The sequence below is a fragment of the Rhineura floridana genome, chromosome 5 (assembly GCF_030035675.1).
Source record: "Rhineura floridana isolate rRhiFlo1 chromosome 5, rRhiFlo1.hap2, whole genome shotgun sequence".
Lineage (NCBI taxonomy): Eukaryota > Metazoa > Chordata > Lepidosauria > Squamata > Rhineuridae > Rhineura > Rhineura floridana.
Genome location: NC_084484.1, coordinates 31,850,376 through 31,876,577, shown reverse-complemented (window position 1 = coordinate 31,876,577; position 26,202 = coordinate 31,850,376). Strand labels below are relative to the sequence as shown.

The following is a 26,202-nucleotide window of genomic DNA, read 5'->3' as shown; positions in this document are numbered from 1 at the left end:
GCATCTGGTTGGCTATTGTGAGAACAGGATACCGGACTAGATGGGCCACTGGTCTGATCCAGGAGGCTCTCAATATGTTCTCCCTCTAACAACTGGGTGCAACACACTCTTGCAGAGAGAGGAAACACCACTTCAAGTTCAGAGGCAGGGCCAAAATGCAGCCCTGCTCCAGATTAACAACAATGATGCCCTACAGTAATACCTGAACAGATACCTGAGATTCAAAATATATAGATGATGCTGTAACAAACCTTTCAATTTTTTGTTGGGTTGCCTTGCATTTTATTTTTTTCTGTTGTTAGGGTATAAGTATTTTAAATGAAACAAAGAAGCATTTCACAGTTGATAATGGCCAGTGTAGGACAGACGGCTTCAGAATACAGTTTACTTTGCAATAACCTGTCCTGGTGTCTGAAGCAGGTTTGTTGCTCAACTGACTGTGCTTTTTAAACAGCTATATGAAGCCATTGGGAGAGGTCATCTGGAACTTGGCATGCAGGGCCTTCGGTATGCTGATGACATTCAGCTCTATTTCTCTTTGCAGTAACAATATATGCGATGCTGGAAAATAATGTCAATAATTTACTTTTATCACCATTTATATTCTTGTCCTGCAGGTCCACAACATGTCAAATCTCAATAGAGCTTTAGTAATATGTATGGACTAAAAAGAAAATTGTGCCTCCTCTAACCTAACTGGTGCCTCATGGCATTAGATAAAATTTTTGACACTGAGCTAAGTCTGGAATATATGTGCTTTTGATCTCAAACAACTATGATTTCTTTGCTTTATTTGAAAAGAGTAGGGGACCCATATGGCAACATTGCAGAGAAATACTTTTTTTTTATTTCAAAGTCCACTTTATAGTATACATGAAAGTGCAAAAACCCTCCAAAACCCACCTGCCACCATTATACAACTATAGATTAATACTCCTTTAAAAAAAGAAGCTTATTTCATTTTATAAAAGCATCTCTCCCAAAGTAAATTCTTACATCTCAGTGAATCTTTATAAATATAAAAATGAGAGCTTACACTGGGGTCAAATTGTGATTCTAGTGATGGACTTGCAATGACTTCCTCAAACTAATGGCATCATGAACTAGTCTTAAGTCCTACTGTATGTCAAGGCAGTAACTTACATTTTGCTTCAGTCAGGACATTCCCACTTCTAGTGTGTTTGATGAGTCTGGTTCGGAATAAACCTCCCCCCTGGGATAAAGACAAAAGAAATGATGAAATTTTAAAAGGGGTAGGCATTGTGAGAGCAGGGGCACAGGATATCAATTCAGAAGGGCAAAATTACCACAGGCCAAACCAAAAGTGCCAAAGACACTTGAAGAGAGACACTGCTTACAAGTGCCTGTACGCTAATGCTAGGAGCCTCCGAACCAAGATGGGAGAACTGGAGTGCTTGGTCTTAGAGGAGAGCATTGATATAGTGAGTATAACGGAGACCTGGTGGAATGGAGAAAACCAGTGGGATACGGTTATCCCTGGATATAAACTATATCGGAAGGACAGGGAAGGACGTATTGGTGGCGGTGTCGCTCGATACGTGAAAGAAGGCATTGAATCCAGCAAGCTGGAAACCCCAAAAGAGGCGGACTCCTCCACAGAATCATTGTGGGTGGGGATACCATGCCCCAGGAGGGATTTAATACTGGGAACGATCTATCGTCCCCCTGATCAAAATGCTCAGGGAGACCTTGAGATGAGATATGAAATTGAGGAAGCATCCAAACTAGGAAATGTGGTAGTAATGGGTGACTTCAACTACCCGGACATAGACTGGCTACATATGTGTTCCAGTCATGACAAAGAAGCAAAATTTCTAGATATTCTAAATGACTATGCCCTAGACCAGTTGGTCATGGAACTGATCAGAGGGATGGCAACCCTGGACTTAATCCTCAGTGGGGACCAGGACCTGGTGCGAGATGTAAGTGTTGTCAAACAGATTGGGAGCAGTGACCATAGTGCTATTAAACTAAACATACATGTAAATGGCCAATTGCCAAGAAAATCCAACACGGTCACATTTGACTTCAAGAGAGGAAACTTCACAAAAATGAGGGGATTGGTAAAAAGAAAGCTGAAAAACAAAGTCCAGAGGGTCACATCACTCAAAAATGCTTGGAAGTTGTTTAAAAACACTATATTAGAAGTGCAACTGGAGTGTATACCGCAGATCAGAAAAGGTACCACCAGGGCCAAGAAGATGCCAGCATGGTTAACGAGCAAAGTCAAGGAAGCTCCTAGAGGCAAAAAGTCTTCCTTCAGAAAATGGAAGTCTTGTCCGAATGAGGAAAATAAAAAGGAACACAAACTCTGGCAAAAGAAATGCAACAAGAGAATAAGGGATGCTAAAAAAGAATTTGAGGAGCACATTGCTAAGAACATAAAAGCCAACTACAAAAAATTCTATAAATACATTCAAAGCAGGAGACCATCTAGGGAGGCGATTGGACCCTTGGATGATAAGGGAGTCAAAGGTGTACTAAAGAACGATAAGGAGATTGCAGAGAAGCTAAATGAATTCTTTGCATCTGTCTTCACAGTGGAAGATATAGGGCAGATCCCTGAACCTGAACTAACATTTGCAGGAAGGGATTCTGAGGAACTGAGACAAATAGTGGTAATGAGAGAGGAAGTTCAAGGCTTAAAGGACTATATAAAAACTGACAAATCACTGGGCCTGGATGGCATCCACCCGAGAGTTCTCAAAGAACTCAAATGTGAAATTGCTGATCTGCTAACTAAAATATGTAACTTGTCCCTCAGGTCCTCCTCCATGCCTGAGGACTGGAAAGTGGCAAATGTAACACCAATATTCAAAAAGGGATCCAGGGGGGATCCCGGAAATTACAGGTCAGTTAGCTTAACTTCTGTCCCTGGAAAACTGGTAGAAAGTATTATTAAAGCTAGATTAACTAAGCACATAGAGGGACAGGCCTTGCTGAAGCAGAGCCAGCGTGGCTTCTGCAAGAGAAAGTCATGTCTCAGTAACCTATTGGAATTCTTTGAGAGTGTCAACAAGCATATAGATAGAGGTGATCCAGTGGACATAGTGTACTTGGACTTTCTTTTTTTTTTTTTCAATAATTTTTATTCAAATTTTCATAAAACATACAAGACAAAATCATAAAACATTCAAAGACAAAAAACAAAATCAAAAATAGTTAAACAAAAAAAAAATAAAAATAAAAATAAAAATAAAAATAAAGAGTAAAATATTGACTTCCCATTTGTCAAAGATCAGATCAGTTATAAGTCTATAATATATAACAATCCTGTCTCTTAAGTCATATTATAAAATCACTTTCCTCCAATAGTTATCTTACTTAATCATCAAATCTCATAAACATTACTTTATTCTTTCCACAAAAAGTCAAAGAGAGGTTTCAATTCTTTAAGAAATATATCTATCAATTTTTTTTTCCAGATAAGCATATCGATTAACCCATCTCATTACTAATTATGATAATCTTATTGTCATAACCATAGTCAAAATAAACATTTCAATTAATCCATCACATCAGAATCTGTTAGGTTCAGTAATTTCAGTAGCCATTGTTCTATTATCCCTATTAGTTCCATTATCCATCTTCCATCTTCAGTAGTCTTGTTAAGTCCAGTAATTTCAGTATCCAATCTTCCATTATCAGTATTCCATAATAATCTTGCTGTCAAAGCCATAGTCATATAGTAAGAGTCTGATGGGAATTACCTCTATCCCAAATATTTTCTTGCCATCCATTCTGAATAGGTTGCTGAAATACTGCTGTAAAATCATATCTCTGTTCTTTTTTTCAAAATACACTGGGTCATCTCTTGGAAGTTTTTCCATTGTCACATGGCTGCAGTTAATTCCATAGATTTCCTCTATATTGGGCTCCATCACATCATTCCAGTCCAGAAGATTATCCATGCCATTGATAACTTTATCTCTAGAATCTTCATTAATTTCTTCAGAGATAACATTGAGTTCCAAACAATAGATTTTATTTCTAAAGTCCATAGACTCCAAATCTTTTTCCTGTTCCACGTTTGTTCCAATCTCCGGGGTCTCCTCTCTCACAGGGACCCCTGTTCCAGTCTCCAGGGTCTCCTCTCTCACAGGGACCCCTATGTCTTTAATCTCCTGTGTCTCCAAACAATAGATTTTATTTCTAAAGTCCATAGACTCCAAATCTTTTTCCTGTTCCACGTTTGTTCCAATCTCCGGGGTCTCCTCTCTCACAGGGACCCCTTCCAGGGTCACCTCTCTCACAGGGACCCCTATATCTTTAATCTCCTGCGTCATTTTACTCAATTCAATTTTCAGCTCCTTACAACCCTGTCGCAGGTTTTGTTTCGTTATCTCAATCTCATCCATTATTTTCTGAAACATAGTTATTTCCAGATTCTCAGCCACTTTCTTAATTGCCATTTTAAAAGAAAAATATAGGAAAACCACTTCTTATTTCAGCAACAATTGGGTTAATACTCCAAACTTGGTGACATCACAGTATAAACAGAGCAGACAGCCTTATCTCTCCATAGTTAAGTAAACAAACTGCAGTTCCCAGGATCGAAACAATTAATGGCAATCGTCAGAAAACAGATTCGTCAAAATAAAATAAAATAAAATAGACCAAAAAGAGAGTAGTCTCAGACAATATAATATTCTTCAAAATAAAAATCTGGAATAGAAATCCCTCTTCTGTGTATATCTTTAGAATGCAAATCCAGGACAGCTTTTTGCAACAAAAACAGAGATAAGCTATTAATTAGTGCGTAGCAGAGAGAAGTTATGGCTCCCCAGTGAGATGTCAAAAACCGATCAATCTGGCAAATCTCTTTTAAACAGCAACAATTTAAGTCAAGTAAAAGAAAAATATAGAAAGAAGGGTGCTTGCCTGTTAGTGCGTTCTCTCTTAGAAGATAAGGTGAACGTTCGCTTTATCAGATAGAGCTTGCTGTTGAAAATCCGTCCCACCTTCGTCGGCTGGACCTCGTCCCATAAATTAATGAGATCTGGTCGTCCCAACAAAAATAGGCTTTGAGGTTAATCTCTTCGTTTCTCCCTACCCGGGAGAAGTTTAATCAGTCAAAAAAAAAGAAAAAACTGACTGATATATCTGAATAAGCTTCTTTTGAGGCAGGAGCCCGTCTCAAAAGCAGGCACAGGCTAAGTCACCCTTCCCGGAAGTCTGTACTTGGACTTTCAAAAAGCTTTTGACAAGGTACCTCACCGAGGACTTCTGGGGAGGCTTAGCAGTCATGGAATAAGAGGAGAGGTCCTCTTGTGGATAAGGGATTGGTTAAGAAGCAGAGGGCGGAGAGTAGGAATAAGTGGACAGTTCTCCCAGTGGAGGGCTGTAGAAAGTGGAGTCCCTCAGGGATCAGTATTGGGACCTGTACTATTCAAGTTGTTCATTAATGAGCTAGAGTTAGGAGTGAGCAGTGAAGCGGCCAAGTTTGCTGACAATACTAAATTGTTCAGGGTTGTTAAAACAAGAAGGGATTGCGAAGAGCTCCAAAAAGACCTCTCCAAACTGAGTGAATGGGCGGAAAAATGGCAAATGCAATTCAATATAAATAAGTGTAAAATTATGCATATTGGAGCAAAAAATCTTAATTTCACATATATGCTCATGGGGTCTGAACTGGCGGTGACCGACCAGGAGAGAGACCTCAGGTTTGTAGTGGACAGCACAATGAAAATGTCGACCCAGTGTGCGGCAGCTGTGAAAAAGGCAAATTCCATGCTAGCGATAATTAGGAAAGGTATTGAAAATAAAACAGCCGATATCATAATGCCGTTCTATAAATCTATGGTGCGGCCGCGTTTGGAATACTGTGTACAGTTCTGGTCGCCTCATCTCAAAAAGGATATTATAGAGTTGGAAAAGGTTCAGAAGAGGGCAACCAGAATGATCAAGGGGATGGAGCAACTCCCTTATGAAGAAAGTTTGCAGCATTTGGGGCTTTTTAGTTTAGAGAAAAGGCGGGTCACAGAAGACATGATAGAAGTGTATAAAATTATGCATGGCATTGAGAAAGCGGATAGAGAAAAGTTTTTCTCCCTCTCTCATAATACTAGAACTCGTGGACATTCAAAGAAGCTGAATGTTGGAAGATTCAGGACAGACAAAAGGAAGTACTTCTTTACTCAGCGTATAGTTAAACTATAGAATTTGCTCCCACAAGATGCAGTAATGGCCACCAGCTTGGATGGCTTTAAAAGAAGATTAGACAAATTCATGGAGGACAGGGCTATCAATGGCTGCTAGCCATGATGGCTGTGCTCTGCCACCCTACTCAGAGGCAGCATGCTTCTGAAAACCAGTTGCCGGAAGCCTCAGGAGGAGAGAGTGTTCTTGCACTCGGGTCCTGCTTGCGGGCTTCCCCCAGGCACCTGGTTGGCCACTGTGAGAACAGGATGCTGGGCTAGATGGGCTACTGGCCTGATCCAGCAGGCTCTTCTTATGTTCTTATGAGTCTATTCTATTACTTGTCATAGGAAAAGTGTGCCTGCCACTGAGAGGCTGACACCAGACTTCAGGGGGCCTTTGCCACAGTGCTGCTGATGTGCTTCCATTCCCCCAACACACATACCCCAATGCAGCAGTGCTCCCCCAAGCCTATCCTTGCCACCGTGGCAGTGGTAGCAACACACATACAGTCTGACCAAGGCTATAGATCTATGAAATCTATAGATGCAGTTCTCCAACCAAGCATTGTTTACAAAAATGCATATATTGGGGGAAAGTATGCACAAAATGAATATCTTGGTGAAAATAACTCACAAAAATGTGTTACATTAGGATAAACAGCTTGCAAAAAATGGGTACATTACTCAAAACTGCAGACAAAAATGTATTTATAAGGAGAAATCCGCATTAAAATACTGAAGAACTTTCAATTTTTTAATCAAATTTAAGATTAGAAAAATGAGTCACAGCTTTCCCCAAAGAATCCTGGGAACAGCTGCAGCACTAAGGGACTGAAGAAGACCTGTCCTGGGAGTATCTGGCATCTGGGTGCTTGCTGCTTGCTCCTTTGGGGTGCTGTCTCTCAAGACAGCTGAAGTCCCTGGTAAGTGCTGCAAGCACTCGTACCCCTTGCCTGACTCTTGCTCCAGAGAGAGGCTACAGTTATTCTAGCAGTCCCTTGCATCACAGCTGCTGGCTGGGTCAGGAGGCATAAAAACCCAGCTGCTCTTGGGCAGCGGGTTTACCACCGGTGGGGTCACCACCAAAGAGGAAATGCCAAAGTGGTTGCCCCTTGGGGAGCCTCTTAGGCAGTCCCAAGAGCAAGGGTGCTACCCCCTTCTATTACCTGTTTTTTCTTATATTTAATTTGTTTTCCGGTTAAACCAATCTAGAGGAGAATGGTGGTGGGGGAGGCATGTGGTGCATGTGTAGTTCCTGCACAGGGTGAGAGCCTGTGCAGTGAACTGAATGATAGGAGAAAGTCACCAGATGCCTTCAGAGTGAGAGTCTGTAACTGGTAGAAGCCTGGCCCTCCCTGGGTGTGAGACAGGAGGGGGAGTAGATGGGCCCTGTGTGAAAACGTATGAATGGGTATGACTGTTCCCAGTTCCCGCAGAGGCCTACTGGGATAATTGGCTCCAGCAGGTTTTGTTGGTGGGCTTGTGTTGGGTCCATATCAGGTGTTTAGCAGGAGTCTTAGTACGGAGGAATATGGGTGATGCCACCCAATTTCAGAGATCATGGCTAGAGGGAAATATAGCCGTGGAGATGTGGTGAAATATTATAGAAGATGAGGGCAAGGCTATCTGCACCTTGTTCCTTGCTGGCACTCTTCTCATGGATGGGTTATTCGTTGCTCAACTGCTATGCCCACTGGCCTGTGTGTGTTGTTGTTCAACACCAGATCAGTACACAATAAGACCACTCTCATCCATGATTTGATTGTGGATGAAGGTGCCGATTTGGTGTGCATTACCGAGACCTGGGTGGGTGAGCTGGGAGGAGTTCATCTGGCCCAGCTTTACCCACCTGGATACTCAGTGCAACACCAGCACAGGATGCAGGGATGGGTGGGGGGAGGAGTTGTTGTGGTCTACAGAACTTCCATGTCTGTCACCAGGAAACCACTCTGTCTTGGAGCTGGCTCTGAGAGCCTTCATCTGGTGTTGGGCCGAGGAGACAGTAAACTAGGGTTGCTGCTGGTGTACTGTCCACCCTGCTGCCCAGCAGCTTCTCTGACTGAGCTGGTGGAGGCCGTCATGGCTGTGGTGTTGGAAGAGCCCAGAACGATAGTGCTGGGTGATTTCAATGTCCATGCTGAGGCTACCTCTAGTGTTCCAGCTCAGGACTTCTTGGCCTCCATAAAGACCATGGGGCTGTCTCAAGTTGTCACTGGCCCAACACATAGGGCAGGGCACACCCTCGACTTGGTTTTTGCTCCAAATGGAAGAAGGGGTAGTCTGGAGATAGGGGGTGGATGTCACCCCATCGTCATGGTCAAACCACTTCCTGGTGAAGTTTAGACTTATTGCTCCAATCCTTCCCTGCAGGGGTGGTGGACAGATAAAGATGGTCCACCCTCGGAGACTCCACAGGATTCCTGAATGCCCTGGGGGAGTTCCCAGTAGATAGAGCAGGTGACCCTGTTGAAGCACTTCTCATGCTGTAACAGCGAGGCACATCAGGCTTTTGACACGGTTGCCCCCGAGCGCCCTCTCTGGCATTGTGGAGCCTGGTTTGCCCCTTGGTACACCAGTGAGCTAAGGGCAATGAAACAGGCTGGACGATGGCTAGAATGCAAGTGGCGAAAGAGTGCTGTGAGGCTGATTGGGCATGAGTAAAACTTCATATCTGTGCCTACTGTGTGGCGGTGAGGGTGGCGAAGAAGGCCCACTTCTCTGCCTCCATCGCATCCACAAGTAGCCTTCCAGTGGAGCTTTTCTGTATTGTCATGAGTCTGTTGACATCAACTCCAGGAAATGGAGTTTTAGACCCTTTGGAGGCCCACTGTGAATTGTTTGCAAGGCACTTTGAGGGTAAAGTTACTCGCCTCTGTAGCAGTCTTGATGCCCCATCCACATCTACTGTAGTCCCCAATAAGGTGTCCAGTGCAACGTCTGCTGCAACTTCTTGGGAATGGTTTCAGTTGATGCAGCCTGATGATGTAGACAAGGTGCTTGCGATGATGCAGCTAGCAACGTGTCCTCTCGAACCTTGCCCTTTTGGCTTATTAAAGTTTGCTGAGTGGGTTTGACTGAGTGAATCCAGGGTATGGTCAACACATCATTGTGGGAGGGAGTGCTTCCAGTCGCCTTGAAACAGGTGGTGATCTGACCACTCCTGAAAAAGCTCACCCTGGACCCATTGGTTTATGACAACTCCCAACCAGTTGCAAATACCCCCTTTTTAGGGAAGGTGATTGAGGGGGTTGTGGCACAGCAATTGCAAGCATTCTTGGATGAAACAGATTATCTTAACCCATCCCAGTCTGGGTTCAGGCTTGGTTATGGGACTGAATCGGCCTTGGTCGCCCTGATGGATGACCTTTATCGGGAGAATGACAGGGGGAGTGCAACCATGTTATTCTTACTTGATCTCTCAGCGGCTTTTGATATCATTCACCATGGTATCCTTCAGTGCCCACTTGGTGAGATGAGTATTGGAGGCACTGTTTTATAGTGGAACCTATATCCACGGTCGCTCTCAGAGAATAGCACTGGGTGTACCATCTTGTCCCCCATGCTGTTTAACATCTATATGAAGCCCTTGGAAGCAGTCATCAGGAGCTTTGGGGCGAGGTGCCAGCAGTATGCTGACGATACCCAGTTCTATTTCTCAGTAGCATCTGAATCAGGAGAGGCCGTGCAAGTCCTGGACCACTGCCTGGACTCGGTGGTGCACTGGATGAGGGCCAATGAACTGAGTCTGAATCCTTGCAAGACAGAGGCACTGTGGGTTGGTGGTTCCTGAGTTCAGATAATTGGTCAGTTGCCTGCCCTGAAGGAGCGGATTCGTAGTCTGGGGGTGCTCCTGGATCCATCTTTGTTGCTAGAGGCCCAGGTGACCTCAGTGGCTAGGAGTGCCTTTTACCAGCTTTGGCTGATAACACAGCTGCAGCCATTTCTGGACCACACACTGGTAACCTCCAGGCTGGATTACTGTAATGCGCTCTATGTGGGGTTGCCCTTGTGGTTGGTCCAGAAGTTGCAGCTGGTGCAAAATGTGGCGGCGAGACTACTCACTGGAGCAGGGTATTACCAACATGTCACTCCGCTGCTGAAAGAATTACACTGGCTGCCTATTTGCTACCGGGCCAAGTTCAGGGTTCTAGTTTTGGTATACAAAGCCCTAAACAGCTTGGGACCAGGATACCTGAAAGACTGTCTTACCTCTTATATACCCAGTCGATCACTGAGCTCTGCAGGTGAGGGTCTCCTGTAGATACCATCTTATCAAGAGGTCCATTCTGCACAACATAGGAAACGGACCTTTAGTGTGGCAGTACCTACCCTGTGGAATTCCCTCCCCTTAAATATTAGACAGGTGCCATCTCTGTTATCTTTTTGGTGCCTTTTGAAGACTGTCCTCTTTCAACAATCCTTTTAAGTTGAAACCTATCCCAATCTGCATCTGTGTTGGAATTGCTTTTTAATACTTTTTTTTTAAAAGAAAACTTTTCTTTCTAAACAATATGTTTTTTAACCATTTTTATTTAAGATGTTTTTGAAGCTTTTTAAAAAATGTTTTTAAAGTTGTTTTGTTTTAATGTATTTTAAGGTCTGTTTTTATGATTTTTTAACATGTTTTCAGTGCTTTTGTTTGCCGCCCTGGGCTCCTGCTGGGAGAACGTGCGGGATATAAATCAAATAATAAATAAATAATAAATAAACTGTAGTTTGTTATGGATGCTGGGAGAGGTAGCTCTGAGGTGTCTCCTAAGAACTCTCAGCATCCTTAACAAACTACCAGTTACCAGGATTTGGGGGACTCTTTGGCCCTGTTCACACGTTACAGTCAACGAGTGTACAGTCTGTGTACCTGGGTACCCAAGTAGTTGTGCTGTACACTCATACAGTTGTTCACATGTAACATTCAATAAGTGTACAGATTATGTACATAGGTACACAAGTACCTGGGCTGTACACTCATACAGTTATTCACATGTAACATTCAAAGAGTGTACAGTCTGTTATATACACATTGCTGCCAGGGAAAGAAAATGGCTTCAGTGACACTTATTAAATGCGCCATTGAAGCAATTCCCTTTTACTGGCAACAAGGCAAGGCATGCTGGGTCTGTTATACTTCCTGAAACTGTTTCCTGTCAAGGGGTACATTCAATAGAAAGAGTTTTGGCAGAAACAAGAATGTAGTTTTACTCTTTTCATTTTTCCTGCAGATTCTTAAGTTTTTAAAATCAAAACACCAACTTTTTAAAAGAAAATACCAGCCTGTAACTATCATAATTATAGCTATTAAAATACTGCATTTTTCATTGCCTGTTAATAGAGTATGTATGGTTTTTGATGTAGGCTTTCATGGAACAATCCTATACATGTCTATAAAGTCCTATAAGATCACTAGGACTTACTCATAGATAAATCTGTGAAAGTGCAGACCTCAATATATTGAATATTTATATATGAAAATATTTTGAGGAAGGGGCTGCAACAAAAACAAGCTGCTTAAAAGATTATGAACTGAAACTATTCTTCCAACATGGTACACCTGATTCTTTCTTGAGGACATCATGCTTTTTAATACACAAAACTGAACTCAAAATATAAATGTGGGAAAAATTATTTATCAATTGGGCTTTCCAGCCTACTGCTCCCACTGTAACATACTCTGTCCCCTGGAAAGCCTTTCCTGGTACTTGGGAAACAGGAAAGCTCTGCGCTGTGGTTTTTATGGTTTTTCAATAGAAATGTTTGTAGCTCAGTATCAAAAAGTGATCATCAGTATCTCTTTTTATGATCTATGTCAGTGATTCCCAACCTTTATGAGTACGGGACCCCCTTTATAAGTTCAACAAATTTTGTGACCTCCTCCCTTCAGGAAGGCAGCTTGGCTGTCAGGAAGGAAGGGGGAAAGCAGCCTTTCCTTGCAGCCTTGCTTTTTTGCTTCACTAAAAGCCCTCTTGTTCTGAGAAGGGGTGTCATCAGCAGTGGTAGTGTGAGGAGACAGCAGCCAGTGGTAGTAATTCCCTCTTCTTTCTGGTAGCTCCACCCTCAGCCTCCTTTGGTGTCTGCCATGTATTTTATAGGCAGATGCCTGCCTTTGGTGTGCTTGAAAGATGCTCTAGCACTTCAGCAAAAGTCCTCCCCTCTCATTTGGAGCAAGGAAGTGTCATCTGCAGAGGCAATGGGGAGCAGACAGTGTCCAGGGAGTGAAGACTTTTTAAAAAAACATTAATAATTTCTTTACTGTTTGCAGCCCCCTCTGGATTACTTCACGGCCCACAGGTTGGGAACCACTGATCTATGTCATAATATTTAGCTTTTGGATAGCACTTTAAATGCAGGGTGGGCAGAAAGTAGAACAAAATGTATTGGTGTATCTCAGGATGACTCACAGAAGACCAGTGAGGATTTCAGACTCCTGTTTCACAATGAAAACAAGAAAATGACCACCCCACCATTATACTGCTGAAATGAAGAAAGTGGGGGGTAATCTGAGTGGATTTTTGTGTGGAAATACTGTGAGCTCATTTCAATTTTGGAACTCAAAACAAATTCCTGGGCTAAGAATTATTTAACTCTAAGTGCATATATTTTGTGGCTTGCTCTGGTTGGTGGATCTTGGGTTTTTGTAATAATAATAATAATAATAATAATAATAATAATAATAATAATAATAATAATAATAATAATAATAATAAAATCAATACAAAAAACCTGGTCTAACCATCCTGATCTAAAGTATAAGATCCTGATCTAGTCTAACCATGAAGTCTAACCATCCTAACCATAGAGTATTTGCCACCCTGGGCTCCTGCTGGGAGGAAGGGCAGGATATAAATCAAATAATAAAGAAATAAACAAACAAAACATTACAACCCTACAAGGCAGGTTTGCGTTACCATAAAACCATGTGATGCAGCTACTTCTGACAGCAGTTTCTAATGGAGGCAGCCATTATCATGTGGTTGACCATCAGGTGTGTCTAATTTTGATGCATGACACTTGACACAGAAGGTAAGAGTTGCACAGAGATGAGCAAGTCCACAATTTTTTCTTCACAGTTTCTGGGTACACAGTAGAAAGGTGACATTGCTTTTTTGAGAATGCCTTTTTTGGCAATGTTTTGAAGAGTCTTACCTCTGCTATTGTAGTTTTATTCTTGCAAGCACTCCTTTGATCCATACTACAACAACCCTGCAAAGTAGGCCTGTGCCCATACAAATGATTTAGTGCAGGGATGGCCAGAAGATAGACTGTAATCTATTGGTAGGTCCCTGGGAGATCTGTAGTCAATTGGCAAGCGCTTCTGGCTTCCAGTTGTTTAACAATAGCAACAAAAGCACATCCATTTGGAAATTTTTTTCCCCCTATCTCCTGCGACCATTTTAATCATTTGCGTCCATATTCAGGGTCTAAATAAGGGGCCTTTACAAGATCAGATCTATTATTTGCCGCGGTCTTGAAGGTTAGCCTTAGGGGGAGATGGTCACTTTCAGGCCTGGTTAAGACAATGAGTTCTTTAATGTTGTTTACCAAAAGCAAGGAGCCTAGAAAGAAATCCACTAGGCTGGCCCCGGACCTTGCATGGTAAGTAAAAGAGCCTTTAGAAATATCTAATGGAGAGCCGTTTAGACATACCAGTTGGAATTTTTTGATTAATTGAAACAGGGCACAGCCGTACTTGTTAATTACTCGATCTTTCGCTGATCTGTTTAAAAATGGAAGGCCCTCCAGGGGACCTGTCAAACCATCATCCCCTATAGGATAATTAATGCCCATTCTGGCATGAAAGTCACCTCCTAGGAGGAGCTCATAGGATGGAAACCTGTCCTGTAAACTTTCTAGAAAAGAGTCTAACACTAACCAGGGAGAATCTGGCAAGCTAGAATTTGCTGGGGGAATGTAGATATTTACGCCTATGACCGGCGGTAGGCCCTGGAACTTCATACCCAGCGCTAGAGAGACTGACGAGGCATGGGGGTTCAGATCTATTACTTGGCCATTTAGATGGGTGGAAACTAATATAGCCAATCCCCCTCGTCCGCAACCTCTAGAAGCGGATTTGATCGCTGGATTTAACCAAGTTTTATAGCCCCTAATCTCAAGGGATTCTCCCTCAGTTAACCACGTTTCCTGAAGGAAAATAATGTCAAATTGTTGAAGGAACTGTTTAAATGCCAGATCAGCCATCTTGCTCTTCCATCCACGATAAGATGGAAAAGGAAGAGTCCCTTTCTCTGCCTCTAGAAATGTAAAATCCTTTTTGGGGACTGGGCGTAGTCATTGTATCCATTGAGATAACTGATGTTATTGGCCCTTGTCATGGGCATGGAGTGATGATATTTACTTCTGGATAGAGTGTGCTGACATTCGAAATAATCTGTGCGGGTAGGATCGTCATCTTTTGGGCAACATCTTTACTCCTCGATGTTTCATCCAAGGAACCCTGTTCCTCCGGTTGTAACTCACGCATCTCTAGCCAAGTCGGATTGTTTGCCGTCTTCCTGGGGATCTGGACCCATTCACGATATAGTAGACTTGGAGGTATCATGTCATTGTCAGATGATGAGAAGCTATTATTTTTGCTCGATTGTTTCATTTGACTGGGAAGGTTATTAACCGGACTTGTTAATTGAGAATCGAGACTATTGTCCCTGGCTAATAATTGTTTCACACCCTTAGGATCTTGAGTTCCTTTTGCTAATCTTTGCAGCAGATGAGTTAATCTATTGATGATTTCCTCTTGTTCGAGTTTCAGTAGGGAGTCATATGATTCCAAAAGGAGGAGCTCCTCCGGGACAAAGTCCACCTGTCTTGAAGGCCTACACTCTGAAGAAACTTTTGTAACTAAATGTTGCTGGCCGCTTGACAAGGCGGAAGAAGATGGGCGTACTTGAGATCTCTGGTTAGTAGCAGGAGCCAACCTTCCCTGGTCCAGTTTCCCCAACTGTGGGGGAGGGAAGTTAAACAATGGTTGAGGGGAGGCCTTATTGATGAAATATCGATTCACTAGGATGCCTTGCGAAACCAGAGTGTTTTTGATTTTGTAAATCCGGTCCGCCAGGTATGATGATTGTACTGTAAAAATAGTGCGTCTTTCAAAGTCATTAGAGAACAAATAGGTCACATGTTTAATACAATTTCTGCACTGTATGTGTGGCAGATAACGCTCTAGGCAGGTAATGAAAAACTGTCTTATCGAAGAAGTTGCTCTAAATTTTGTTATCTTCGATAAAAATGAAATTGCTAGCTTATCTCTTACTAGCTGTAGCTTCCAATTTGTATCCTCGCTGTGACTAGTTGGAGTCAGTGATGCATCAAGTGATTTATCATTGGCTTGATTATAGCAGACACTATTTGTTATCTCTACCGCACTCTCAATGTCGGGTTTAGCTGCCCCTGGTGGGGGGCTTTGTTTACTCTGACTCAAAGGAATTGTACTTTTCGATGATGCTTCTTTTCCACCCTGTCGAGAGGCTTGGCGGCTTTTAGATGTAGACTCCAATAATTTAAATAAAGGCTTAAAATTCATTTTCTTTATTGGAGCTGATTTAAAATTTTTAATGTTCTTTGATTTTTTCAGTTTTTTTCCTCTCCGGGAAGCCACCTTTTTAGTCTTAACGTCCCTGTCATTCAATTTGAGCCCCTGGGAGGGGGGGGGTTGAATGTTATGATCACTCTCCAACTTATCATGGGGTGTAGCTTTCCCGATAAGAAAAGGCCCTATAGAGCCAATCAACGTATTTAATAAGTTGTTCGTTTCCTTAATATACACCTTTATTTGTCCCAGTTCTGTTGATACTACCATTTCCCAGCCCCATGTTGAGTAAAGACGGGATTAGCAGCAATGGTGTTAACAAGACATTCATATAAAGAGCTGGGCATTACTCTCTACCCTGAAATGGATTCATCTAGAAACAATTCCAGATTGCCAACAAGAAAACAACCTAAAATCACACAGTATTATAAGGTAAAAGAACCAGAGGTTAATTCCTCCATACCGAAGGAGCTTGAATCCCCTGCTAACTTGGAAGAGATCAAGTTAACGAACGAACGCCTCCCTCCCATTCTAAGTAAAGTGAATGTGCCAAGAGAAAGCATAGCCTTTGAATTACAGACAGAAGGAGAGTTAGCAGGTTTTTTATCGTGCCCTGAATATGATGATGCAAACATCAGTACAAGTAGTTCTATGCCTACTTTAGAATCATCGCCGGAGGAGGAATTACTTGATTCAATAAAGTCCCCCTTAAGAGACATGATTGCTCAGCAGTTGGTAATTAATCAGGAACTTAAAATAGGCGAAAACCTCAGGCTGGATAACTTGAACTCTATGGAACTTTCGAATATAGAACCTTGGAATATACAGGAAGTTGAAGATCTACATATAGAAACATCAATAGATAATGGGGGAAACAGAGATTCAGATACTTGATGATAAAAGTACAAAAGAGGGGACTTGGCCATTAATGGTTACAGCTTCTCTATCACAAATCTCCAAATGTATAGAAGAAGCTATCCCTTTGCTGACAATTTTAACGGAATGAATTACAAATACGAAAAGCTCCAATACTAGCGGAGATAAAAAACCGATCATGAAATCTCAGTTTTCGCAAACAACTCGGATAAACCCTGCATTATTAATAAAGGAAAATAAAACAAAGAATCAGAAGGTACTTAGAGGTTAGAAAAGTAAGAACATTAAGAACTCCAAAGTAAAAGATCATACTTCATTGAATTTTAAGAAATTGTATACACTCCTAGACACCTCACAGCAACAACCGAGAAAGAAAAGAAGGAATAGGAAGCGTAAGAAAAGCAGTTGCAAATCTGATCTTGAACAAAACTTACCTATACTAAATGATACCCCTCCTAATCCCATCGGCATCAAGGAAGGAACTGTTGAGGAGAAATTAGCCGAGGACCTAGAGGATGTGTCTAGGATGGATCGGATCTCTGACCATACCGCCACTCCTGGGACCTTACCCACTGAGAAATTAGACCCAAAAGAGAAAACATGGGAATTAGTTTTGAACACGAGCACGTTGGTGTTCATAAATTATCCAAAACCTAGAGGATTATTAAGTTTGTCCCAATGAAGGCTTCATCTCTGGAAAATAATTAAAGCTTCTGAATCAGGACCTTTAGATATAGATGGAATCCTGTCGATTCAATATTTATTCCATAACTACAGAAAGGCTAGAGCAGTGATTACCTTTCGAAGCCCTGATATTGCGAACTTAATATATGATAAAAGATCATCCCTTCTTACCCAAAATATCCAGGTATCAAGACTATTTGAGAATGTTGCACCTCCATTGAAATTGCCAACTTATATTACATCTAACGAAACAGGTTCTATGCAAACTAATATAAAGACATTATCAATTACAAGTTCAAATGAGACACAGGATCCTATGGAAAATTCCATAGGACAAATACAAGTTAATATAGATAAGGTTGAATTGGCTGAAAACTCATTAGTTTCATCAATTGTACCAGAAGAACGGATGCTTGTTGATCTATGCACTGAGCAAGATACAAAGGAATGTGAAAAGATGATTGCCCGCCTCAGAGCTTTAATTGTAGCTATTGAGGAAAGAATGATAATAACACATACAATTACTTCAAATGAAATACAGGAATCAGAGTCATCATATAGTCAAAAAGTACAAACGACTCCTATGAATGACATTGAAAATTTTGAGGACTCTAATCCTCTACTAAAGTCCTCTGAACAAGATGAGAAGGAAAAATTGAATGCCTGTTCCTTAAACATTCACTCCAATAGGAAACAACTCGACAGAAATCGCACTTCTCATTACTCACCTCATTGACTGCAAACATCCTCTCCATCAGATCAACTTAAAATAATCTCATGGAACATTGCGGGATGGCAGAGCAAAGTAAAAGACTGTGATCTTAAATCATTCTTACATTCCTTTGATATAATCCTGTTCCAAGAAACTTGGCATAAAGATAAATTACATATGGAAGGATACTCAACATTTGACATCCAAGCCTCTGTTAATTTAAAGGGAGGGTGACCCATGGGGGGGATTTCTATATCGGTCTCGACCTCCTTAACAGCTAATATCAAACTATTGAATTCACTCCAAGATCTGGCTATTGCTTTAATGCTAGAATTCCCTCATTTTTCAATAATTTTTATCAATGTTTATTTACCCCCGGGTCGTTCTAAAGATATTATTAGTAATTATTTTGCTATGCTGCAATCATTTCTCACTAATTTGATAACAACTTATCCGGATATTCCGGCTATATTATTAGGAGATTTCAGTGCGAGGCTTGGATCCTCTGATGAAGCATTATATTTTAAATATTCACAGCAGCATTTAATTTCTGAGGAGAACATGAACTTCCCTCCAAGATGCTCGAAAGATTCGGGAATAAACTATGCGGGTCTTCTCATAACTAAACTAACATCTAAACTAAATCTCACCTTATTGAACGGCCGATCCCCGGGAGATTTAGAGGGTGAATTCACTTTTGTTTCTCACACAGGAGCATCCCTTATTGATTTAGGTTTTATTTCAAATGAATTGTTCTTTATGATATCTAATTATGCTGTTATTAGCCGTACAGAGAGTGATCATTTCCCAATTAGTATAGTATTAAATTGCATGAAGAAATCCATACATTTAAACAAAAAATCATTCCCAGATGAGGATATCCTTATGCATTCAACTAGAATCAGATGGATGCCCTAAATAGAAGAACAAATTAATAGAGTTTATATAACACCAGAGGCCAAGTCTCTAAAACAAGATATATTAACCTATCCCTATTCAGGAGATTCTTTGAATAAATTTCAGAAATTAATTATGCTTTTACAATCGACACTATATGAATATTCCAACAAAACTCCGAAAGAGGGATTACAGAAATCAAAATCATGGTTTGATCAGGATTGTATTAAGATCAAAAAACAATTAAGGGAAACTTACCAATTGTATAGGTTGTCAGGCTCTCAAGAAGCCCTGCAAAAATATGGCTTAATAAAGAAAAAATACAAACAAGTAATTAAAAATAAAAAAGGAGCTGAAAGAACTGAAATTTGGCTTCGCCTCCAGAATGCAGCAAAGCTAAAAAACTCGAACTTTTCTGGTGCTTAATTACATATTATTGGCCAAAATCATATTCCTATCCTAACTGTAATATTTCCTCTAAAGTTTGGGAAAAGCATTATGGTAATTTGTTTAATGGATCAGCTGATATGGGAATTTATGAGTATACGATTTTAAATGATCTACCAGAATGGCCACCAGTAACGTGTGAGGAAATTTTAAGTTTGATTGGTAACCTTAAATCTAACAAAGCCCCCGGTCCAGATAATATCCCCCCAGAAGTATTTAAAGCAAATGCTAACTGGTGGGCACCGGTGTTGCCAGCATTATTCTCACACATTGACTCTACTATGACCATTCCGGAAGACTGGGGAATGGCAACGGTTATCCCCATTTTTAAAAAAGGCTCTAGGTCAGATCCAACAAATTATAGACCAATAAGTCTTTTAAATGTAATAAGCAAAATATATGCGGCTCACTTACATAACAAATTAATTGCATGGTTAGAGCAGGTAGATTTATTGGCCCCAGAACAGGCAGGTTTTCGCCCAAAAAGATCTGTAATAGATCATATATTAGTATTGCAACATATTATTTCTAAATATGCACAGAGGAAGGGAGGTTTTCTTTATGTAGCATATATAGATCTGAAAGCTGCATTTGACTCGATATCTAGAGCTCGGCTGTGATCTAAGTTATACAACCTAGGATTGGATAGACGTTTAATATCATTGATGCAAGGCCTATATAGAAACACAATGCTCCAAGTCAGATGTAACACCCAAGCTCATCTAACTAACCCCATATTAACTACTAAAGGGGTGAGACAAGGATGTATTTTATCGCCCTTGTTATTTAACCTATACATTAATGATGTTATAAAGAACCTAGCTCTTTATGCTATCCATTCGCCAATGCTGGCCAATACCCCTAGAAACGCCCTTTTATATGCAGATGATCTGGCTCTGTTATCAAGAACATCGGTTGGATTAAAGAGGTTATTAGGAGGATTAGCCCAATACTGCCATACTGAGGCCTTAGAGATAAATTATCAAAAAACCAAGGTAATGGTATTTAGTAAAAAAAGATTGAAACATCAGTGGCTATTAGATGGTAAGCCAATAGAGCAGGTTAAATCATTTAAATATTTAGGCTTTACCTTCCAATCTTCAGGTAGCCATCACCATCATATAAAATCGATATTGCTGAATGCAAGAAAAACATCAACGCTGATATCCTTCTATTACTCTAATGGAGGACAACTGATTGCTCCTGCCATTAGAGTGTTCAAAGCGAAAATTATCCCTCAACTAACCTATGGCATGCAAGTAACAACAGAGGATAAATTTAATGACCAAGAAGCTGTTATGACCTCTTTCATACGGACAAGTATGGCAATACCATCCTGTGTCCCAAATTGCGTAATCCGACTTGAAACAGGTCTACAATCAATAGAGTCAATTATTTGGACACTGAGAATTAATTACTGGTTAAAACTGGCTCTAGAACCACAAGGATTAGCTCCACTCATCCTTAATGACAATTTTAAATCAACTTGGAATATTTTAATTCAAAATAAATTACAATTCCTAGGTTTCTCCATGCAATCTATTATGCAGATGGGAATAGAATCTGCCCGCTTAAATGTAAAACAACGATTAAGAGATATTGATCATCAACATCATATGCACAAGCAAAAAGATACAGACATAATGTAAACTTTTTTATACCAATGTCATATTTATCAAACCTGTGTACGGCTAAATATAGGAAAGCTTTTACTTTAGTTAGATTGAATATTCTTCCCTCTGCCCTACTTGAGGGCCGATACAACAAAACACCATATGCAGAACGACTCTGCCTCTGTGGAAAAAGGGAGGTGGAATCGAATGCCCATGTGCTCTTAAGGTGCCCTTTTTACGACCAAAAGAGACTACAACTAATCTTGCCACTCTTAGCACCATATGCTCTAAAATCTGAATCCGCCCAATTGAATTATTTATTAGGAGATTATAACGCCGAGACAACATTAGCAGTAGCAAAATTTACTCTATCAGCTATATCAGAGAGAAGATCTAAAATTAACACTCACTACTAATTTTTTTTTTAAATAAAAAGGAATTAAGATAACCCTAGAACATTTATCACAGACAATCATCTAGTGGTCCCTTTGACCTAAAGTCAAGTTTAATTGATTATATGAGATGTTGCTGAACATTAAAGGGGGATGTCTTTTTATACTGAATGATGGAATTTGTAAATTAAGATTTTATATTTTTATGTTGTTATATTAATTGTAAAATGCTCTTGGATATGCTGGTCATGTGACTGTAATCAACATTCATTCATTCATTCATTTGGAAATTTGACAACTGAAATTAAGAATACTTGTGGAAAGTAGGAATAGATCTATGTGTGGAAAGACTGTGAGCGCATCTCAGTTCTGATAACCCTGTGCTCAGCAGCTTCTCAGAGATGCCGTGTTCTTTCATAGACATATGTCTTTTGCAGCTGGCTGCAGTTGGTGGTTCTTGAGTTTCTAGTAAAACACAGGGTGGATCCCAGACTCTGCAATAGCAGTTCTCTCTCAGTAATGGCAGCATTGCCACTCACTGAATGGAGCAAGGTGCCTGCAAGTTCAGGGCTGGTGGCATCACCATCCTGCAGCAGGTGGGCACACACCTGCAGGCTTGTGCTGCATTCCACCAAAGTACCGCCAACCTTGCTACCTCTGTGCCACTGCCATTCTCCCCCTCCATGTATCACTGCTGGCCTATGTCATCAAATTATTGGAACAGTCTTGGCTATATTTATCTTTCTTGACCTTTAGGAGGAAATAGAAAGCACACAACAGAATTTACCTTACCATTGATTTCAATAGGTTTTAAAAGACCAAGAAAGAAAAGTATAGTGGGTAATTTATATTGGATTTATAGAGGTACTGTAGTGTACAAGTTCTGCAAAAGCCAGTGTGGTGTAGTGATAAGAGTACTGGGCTAGGGCCTGGGAGACCTGGATTCAAACCCTCATTTAGCCATGAAACTCACTGGGTGATTTTTGGGCTACTCACCTTCTCAGCCTAAACTACCTCATGGGGCTATTCTGAGGATATATTTGGGAGGTGCAGGACTACGTATGCCACACTGAGCTCTTTGCAAGAAAGTTGAGACATAAAGGAAATAAGGCATATAAATAAGAATAAGGCTACAAACCTTTGCACAATTACTTGAGAGTAAGCTCCATTGAACTGTGAAAGTTACTTTTGATAAACCTGCTTGGGATTATGTTGTTAAGATACAAGGCATAACTATCACCCAACATTTCTATTATTTATTGATAACTATCATTTCGGAGCGATGTGTTACCTAGCCATTAAGTTATTTATTTATTTATTTATTCAATGTATTAGTTGCCCATCTGGCTGGAATACTCAGCCACTCTGAGCAACGTACAAAGCAAAAGCATATAAAACATCAGAGCAACAAAAACAACAAGAGCATCAGAACATCAAAACATCAAAGCTAAACAATAAAGACTAAACAATAAGGTAGAGGCAACTAGATTTCACTAATAGGGCTTCTCGCCTGTATAGTCTGAAAGATGTAATTTCAAATGGAAACTCCTAATATAAGTCTTCCCACTAAAAGCCAATGTGGGTGATAATCCGTTTGCAAGATCAAAGGCTACATCTCCTCTTGATCTTAGCTGCAACAACTGCAGGGGCTTTTCCCAGCTCAGAAGACACCGAAAGATCTTCACAGCAAAAACGGTGTCTTCCAAGGACAGGCCAAAGCATCAGGTCCACCAAGAAGCTACAGTCCCTCTCTGGCTCCAGCCCGGCTTGGCGCCCTCCACTGTGAGAGGTGGTGGTGGCGGCCTGGCGTAGATGGAATATCAAGTCATGTTCGTGGGTCATACCGATAGCTAGCATCTGAGTCCAGGTCAAATAACGAGGGAGGCAGCATAGAAGGAAGGGAGGGGGCTCCCATGTATTTTATGAGCATTCTCGTGTGTTGTAGCCTCCGGCATTACCTCATAAAAGCCAATGGGGGTGAGGATCCATCGCCCATAGCTGTTGCCTCTACTGTCATCTTAGCAGCAAATGAAGGAGTTTATTGGATCCTTTTTTTAACGGAACAAGTGTCCATTTAGAATAGTATAAGCAGTTGGCTATTGCTTTTGGACAGAGTTTATTTGCATTTCCACTGTTCCCCTTGTTAGAAGAAAACTGATCATCTCACTCTGGCGATTGTTAGAAGAAAACTGTTCGCCTCTCACTCTGGTCAATGGAAAAGACACTGGACAGCAGTTTGGAAGTAAAACTACAAAAATAGGTTTATTAGAAAAGAGAGTGCACTCACACATCAGCAGTATGTTATTTTATTATTACAGTTGTGATAGCAGCTATTATTCATTACCTGCACAGGGGGGTTGGAGCAAGTTTTGGTATCTATTTGTGGCACTATCCTGAAAAGTAGGTGTACTACTCGTAACAAACAACAATAAGAGTCACATGATGACACACTGAACATTTAACAGACATTATAAATTTTATAATATTTATTGATAAATCACCTAGAATTTAAAGGAAAGGATTGAATTTAGAAGTTAAAGGCTATAATTCTATATCCACTTTCACTTCAGGAGTAAGCCCCAATAAATTCAGTGGAACTTCTGAATAAACATGGTTAGGATTGCACTGTAACTTCAGATTCCTAAGTGTTTCTCCCCATCCCGTTAACTAGATTACTGGTACATCCTCCCACCTTCTCTCAAGATAGCAATTTTCACTTGTCTGAGCCCACAGGGGTCACACAAGTTCTGCTTCAGAGTCTTAGGGTCCCCCCACAAGCCTTTTCTCTCTTCATTACCTCTCTGTTGTTCTTTCACATCTTCCTACATTCCCCTCAAAGTGATGCTGCAATCCTATCCCAACCCCACTTACCTGGGAGTAAGTTCCACTGAGCTCAGTGGGACTCACTTCTGAGTAAACATAGCTAGGACTGGACTGGATTGTGAGCAGACAAAGAGGCACACTCCCCCCCTTCTCTGCCCCTCCAACTGTTTCTTCTAAGGGGCTAGAATCCTAATCTTTCTTACCTGGGAGTAAGCCCCACCAAGCTGAATGGAGTTTACTTTAGAGGAGGCATGGGGTTAGGATTGTACTAGGAAAGTAATCAAACTTAATTTTGTAAAAATTAACAATGTAAACAGTCCTTGCCTAGCTCTAGCTTCTCTGACAGAACACTTGCTTTTTTTAGGCAATCCTAACTCCACTTGCCTGTGAGTAAGCCCCATTGAACTAAGTGAGACTTACTTCTGAGTAGATGACTTTAGAATTATATTGTGAGCCCTCAGAATCTCTGCCCCTTCTCTCTCGTCACTAGCTTTCGGATTACTGCTTCCTTCTGCCCTTCTCTCAAGATAGCAGTTTTCACTTGTCTGAGCCCACAAGAGGCTTAAACTCCATTTAAGTTTGTAAAACAAACTTATTTTTTAAACCTAGCTCCAGCTTCCTAACAAGTCTCTCTCACATTTTTAGTCACTCCATTTACCTGGGAGTAAGCCCCACTGAACTCAGTGGGATTTACTTCTGAGTAGGCATTTTTAAAATTCAAATGTGAATTCTCCAACGCTTTCTCCTCTCCCCCATTTTTTTCCTTCCTTCCCTCAAACTCAATCACTGCCAGCATGTAGAAGCACTGAACTCAATGGGACATACTTCTGAGTAGACTTCTTAAAAATTGCAGTGAGTCCTTCAAAGCTCCCCCCCTTGTAGCTTCATTCCTCTTTCCCATTCCGTGGCTCCAGCAACTGATGTTTCCTTGAGCTCATTTCTGATTGGCAGCAGCAGCAGCTGCTGCTGCTAGAGCAAAGGCTCAGGCTGTCCCCGGGGAGAAAAATGGACCGCATGCAGGGAGAATCACCACTTGAACAAAATATGCCTTTTTTCAGGGTACCTGTACACATGGTGATTTGAAAAATCACCACATGTAAACTTTCTCAAGAGCAGCTGTACCCAGGTACAGGGGGCTTCTACCTGGGTTCAGAGTAATGTGTGAATACCCCCTCTAACATGACTGTTAAAGTGGTATAAGAGTACTTTCAATGTATGGTGCAGGTGTTGCCTTACTTAACTGCTGCTTATTTAATTAAAAAGTTGTCTACCTCCACTCATTCTCAATGTACTTAACTGTAAATAAAGCCAAATTAGTGCTGTGCCAAACAATTTGCATGTGTCATTTTCAACAGTTTGAGGGGGTGGGGGAAAGAAGACGTAATAGAGGTATATAACATTTTGCATGGTGTGGAGAAAGTGGATACTTTCCCCTCTTTCACAACACTAGAACTCAGGGCAATCCAATGAAATTGAATGTTGGAAGATTCCGGACAGACAAAAAAAGTGCTTCTTCACACATCACAAAACTATGGAATGTACTCCCACAAGATATAGTAATGGCTGTCAGCCACCAACTTTAAATCCTTTAAAAGAGGATTTGATAAATTTATGCCGGATAAGACTATCGATGGCTACTCACCGCCATGGCTATGTTCTCTGAATACCAGTTGCTGGGAGTCACAAGTGGGGAGAGTGCTGTTCCTATGGGCATCTGGTTGGCTGCTGTATGAACAAGAGACTGGATGAGATGGGCCTTTGGCTGATCCTGCAGGATTCTTCTTGTGTTCTTTTGACTGTGAAGAGGCCAGAGGAGGAAGAACTTTGAAGAAATTTTGTGAGATGGGGGTGTGGTCACAGAGGGAGCCTAAGAAATCTTGCTAGGCAGTACGTCTGTATGTGAAGAGCCTTGCACTGCTGCGAGTGCACAAGCAGCATTTTAAAAAAGTTGAACATGCAAACAAACCCACAACCACCCTCTGTGTTTGTTTTGCAGTAGTTGTTTTTAAGAGTAAATGTTGGGTATAATTGAAATATCTGCAATACTTTATCTTCA

The 26,202-nt window shown here is 41.0% G+C and overlaps 1 long non-coding RNA gene across 1 annotated transcript; it reads right to left on the bottom strand.

The window, feature by feature from the left end:
* Positions 1-440: 440 nt before the first annotated feature.
* Positions 441-25,926, bottom strand: LOC133385790 (uncharacterized). The gene is made up of 4 exons (XR_009762957.1): positions 25,789-25,926; positions 17,013-17,150; positions 1,144-1,213; positions 441-561 (listed from the first exon to the last, which is right to left on the bottom strand). It is a non-coding gene; the product is annotated as an uncharacterized LOC133385790 (long non-coding RNA).
* Positions 25,927-26,202: the final 276 nt, after the last annotated feature.